Raw genomic sequence first — 4901 nt, forward strand, 5'->3', positions numbered from 1 at the left:
GCTGCAAATGAACAAGGGCGCACGGTACCGGCATTGCTTAGCCGAAACTGGTTGCATCACAATCGCCTATACTGGTCACAGGTCTTGAGAGTGAACGCAATCAACAAACAGGAAGAGCTGCTAGACAAGTAGAAGGACGTATTCACGAGCCCAATTGGAACTATAAAAGGATTCCTGGGCTCTATTGTTTTGAAGCAGGGAGTACAACTTGAATTCTATAAAGCCAGGCCAGTGCCATACGCCCTGAGAGAAAGTTGAAAAAGAGCTGTAGGAATTAGAAACGGCAGGTGTGTTGTACGCGATACGCGAAAGCTAATGGGCAACGCCTGTTGAAGCAGTTCTGAAGAGTGACGAAGAAGCCGTCAGGCTATGTGGCGACTACCATGTGTTCCAAAACTCCCGTATAACCGTAGCTCATTAACCGCTGCCATTGCCGGAAGATGTGTTTGCGTCATTGGCAGGGGGGACTTGTTTCAGTGTACTGGATTTATCGAAAGCGTACTTGCAACTTGAAATATAGCCATTCGCAAGAGTTGCTAACGATAAATACACACCTCAGCCTTTTTTTACTTCACGCGTTTAAGTTCGGTGTCGCGGGCGCACGTGCCATTTTTCAATCGGTAAGGAATCGGACATTGGTTGGCTTGGAGGGCACAGTGTGCTATCTCGATGATGTTCTCATGACAAAACAACCAAACACGAGTGCCTGAGACATACTGAAGAGGTGATACAGAGACTGCGGACGCATGGCATACTTGGCAACGCCGATAAACGTCAAGATATGAAACACCGCGTCCGCTACCTAGGTCATGAAACTGACGCAGTCGGCATTGATCCAACTTAAGATAAAGTAGAAGCCGCATTGAAGGCTTCAACTTCGACTAGCGTCCCTGAGCTAAAGGCTTTCCTAGGACTGGTTAATTTTTACGCTTTCTCAAAGAGCAGCGACATAGAACCACTCTACCAGCTGCTCAGAAAAGACTGTTCGTGGGAGCGAACAAAAGAGTGTGAGAGCAGCTTTCAGAAATGCAAGTTACTTCTATGCGAGGAGTCAGTGCTAGCTTTGTACGATGGGAACAAACCGCGCCGCCTGACGTGTGACGCATCGGCCTATGACCTCGGAGCGGTGCTCGCACATACTGAGGGTCACGACGAGAGACCGATCGCTTCCGCGTCCCGCACGCATACAGCGACCGAAAGAAGCTATGCACAAATTCAGCGCGAAGCGTTAGCCATAATATTTGGTATTAAAAAGCTTCACAAATACTTACTGGGTAGGCACTTCGAAATAGTGACTATCAGCCGCTGACGCAGTCGTTTGATTCGAGGAGACACGGCAGTAAAGCGGCGATCGAAAAAGTTTAGCGATGGCAAAATTTCTCGGCTTCTTATCAGTATGTGATCAACTACAAGAAGTGTTGACAAGTAGGCCACGCAGACGGTTTATCAAGGCTTCCGTTGGAAGCAACTGTTGGCGACGAATAAAAAATATTTTCTCGTCACTATCGAAGGTTCCCTTCACAGCCCAGAAAGTAGCTGAAGAAAAAAGCAGGGATGAGGTTTACAGAGCAGTAGTCGACATGACGTGGAAGAGTTGGCCGCAAGAAACAGAACAGCAATCTCGCCCTTATTTTAATCGTCGACATGAGCTGTGAATAGAGCAGGAATGTTTGTTGTGGAACATGCGGGTTGCTATCCCGACAGCCCTCAGGCCAAATGTTCTGTCTTTAATGCATGAGAGCCTCCCAGGAATGACAAAAATATTATTGCAGGCCCGAAGTTGGATTTGGTGGCCAAATCTTGATACAGATTTGGAGGACATAGTACGTGCATGAGAGATCTGCCAAAGTGTGCAAAATTCTGTGCAGTCAGTACTAATTCAACCCTGGCCAACTGCTGCAAATTCTTGGGAAAGGGCTCATTTGGATTTTGCACAAGTAGAAGGGAAATCATTGCTGCTGCTGGGGGGGGTAGACGCCTACTCTAAATCGATGGAATGCAAAAAGGAATGCATGGCACGTCAGCCTTGGCCACGGTGGAGGCGATAAGCAACAGTTTCGCGGAGTATGGCCTAACTAATGTTGTGGTGGCAAGAAACGGCCTGCAATTCAGATCCAGTGAATTTCAACACTTCTTAGAACAAAATGGTGTAAAGTCAATTTTCAAGCCACCATATCGCCTTCAATACAACGGTGCAGTGGAAAGACTTGTGCAGACCACAAAGAGGAGTATCTTGAAATTGCAGCTCGAAGATTAGAGAGCCGGCCGAAAGCGGTCTTTACAGCACCGCATTAATAATTTTCTATTTTCATACAACACAACGCCTCATTCATTCACAGAATCAGTGCCCTGCTAATTGTTTCTCGGACGAAAAATTTGAACCAGACTGTCCATACTAAAGCCATGAGAAATGACGGTGTGGAAAAACAGAATTGAGAAAAATAAGTTTACGGCAGATGCGAGAAGGATAAACAGCCGCGAGTTTATGCCAGGCGAAGAGTTATATGTCCGCACCTTTCGAAACGAAAGGGTGAACTTGTGGTTTGGAAAATTGTTAAGGTGTCAAAAGTGACTTTCCTGATACGGGTAGGTGGAGTTCTTCGGTTTTGTCACGCAGATCAAATAAGATGTAAAGTGGAAACGTCAAGGGTTTTCTGGTCCAAGATGCTGCTGTCTGCGAACGCAGAGACTCAAAGAGAGACGGTACCCGAAATTTCATCGAGTGAAGGTACATTAGAGACCGGCACGTCAGTGCACTCGTCAGTGCCATCGGGAGAGGGATCAGTAAGCGAACAGACTATCACACAGCAGCCAAGGCCCCTGCGGGGATCCACTAGGACCGGGCGAGTGCCCGAAATGTATGGGTACCAATTATCGCTTAGTAGCGATCCAAAGGGGAGAAAAAGTGTTGCATATTATAACCAACAGGGGGTCACGGCAATCTGTACATCACTGCCACCACAATGGTATAAATAGCCGGCCCAGGTAGGGGGACGGATTTTTTGGTATTCTGTGTGTGCACCTACTGGCCGTCAGCAATAAGCCCGTAGCCACCGGCAGTCTCGACTCTAGCAACTGCGTTCACAGAGATTTGGGGTAGTTTAAGTTGGTACTCTTAAACTGTGGAATCATTAGGAGAAAGTTTGATATACGCACTAACACCGCAATCATTATTTGAGAGCTTAGACGGCGCCTATGTATTTTTCTTTCTTGATACGATAGCACTGCCATATATATATATATATATATATATATATATATATATATATATATATATATATATATATATATGTATATATATATATATATATATATATATATATATATATATATATATATATATTGTGAGCCTTCTGTGGACCTTCTTTCATTTGTACATGCCATCATCATCTTCTTTCATTTGTACATACCATCATCATCGCCCGCGGCGCCGGCTCTGGCGCGTGCCTGGGTTGGTGACCGGATTAAAACGCTGGGCAAGGCTTCGCTGTCCTTGCCGCCACGACCTCGCCGTCTTGACCTAGCCTTCTTCCACAAGTGGTGGAGGTGAGAATTGATCCCCTTGCTGTTTTGTGCCCTGCCTCTCGCTGGAGCTACGTTCCGGTCGCTGTTTACCGCCTGCCACCATCGTTATGTCTACCGAGAGCACCCAAGAATCGGCAGGACCCTCTACCTCGGCTGCACCACCCCCTCCGACTATGCCCGCACGACAACGCGACCCGCCGCTGTTCGCTGGTCGTCGCGACGAAGACGTCGATGACTGGCTGGACACCTATGAACGCTGCAGTAACTACAACCGGTGGGACGACGCTCTAAAATTTCTGAACGTTTCTTTCTACCTCATTGAGGTCGCCAGAACCTGGTTTATTAACCGCGAACCCCACACCACTAACTGGACAACATTCAAGCAGCAGTTCCGCCAATATTTCGCCGACCCAGCAGTTCGCACTGAGGTCGCGAAGAACAAGCTCGCCTCTCGCCTCCAAGGTCCCGATGAGTCGTACGCGTCTTACATAGAGGCCATACTTGCACTCTGCCGGCGTGTTAGTCCCACCATGCCGGAACCTGAACGCGTACACCACATCTTAAAAGGAATTAATTCTGTGGCTTATAATACCCTGATTGCCCAGAATCCTTCTACTGTTGACGCCATTATTGCAACCTGCCAACGCATCGACCAGCTGCAGTCCTCCCGATTGCAGCCCAGCATTGCTACAGGCCCGACCTATGCTGACCTGGATCTACGGGCACTGATTCGAGCCATCATCCGGGAGGAGCTCCAAGCCCTCAAGCCTGTCTGTCGACACGGGTGCGATCATTCTTCCGTACCTTCTAATGACGCCGGTCTACGCAACATCATTAAAGATGAGCTGGCAACAATCACGCGACCTATGCCGTCCGACCCTCCTGCACCCCGCCAAGCATCGACTTACGCGCATGTCGCAGCATCACCCCCTCCTTTTGTTCCGCCGCCCCAACTGGCATCGCCCTACAACCACATCAACGCCGTGACGACGGCTCAGCCTACGCCACACTATTACGCACCCTGGCGCCCCTCTCGCCCAGTGTGCTACTACTGTGGAATACGAGGACATATATCCCGCTTCTGCCGTCGCCGTATTCAGAACGAGCGGCGTGGTTATGACGCATTCGAAAGTGACGTACCCTCATATTATCAGCGACGACCTCCTATGTCCAGCCCACCTCGAAGATCATCTCCACCTCCAGAATCCTCGTCTGAGCCTCGTGGAACCCATGCGTCCCGACGTCGGTCCCTATCCCCATACCGCCGCTCAGTTTCCCCTCTCCGACCCGCAACAACTCTCCCTGTCCGCCATCCGGAAAACTAAGCGTTGCAGTTTCCGGAGGTCAAACTGCAGTCAGCGAACTTACCAAAAGTC

The sequence above is a fragment of the Amblyomma maculatum genome, chromosome 9 (assembly GCF_055883805.1).
Source record: "Amblyomma maculatum isolate TAMU_Amacu chromosome 9, ASM5588380v1, whole genome shotgun sequence".
Lineage (NCBI taxonomy): Eukaryota > Metazoa > Arthropoda > Arachnida > Ixodida > Ixodidae > Amblyomma > Amblyomma maculatum.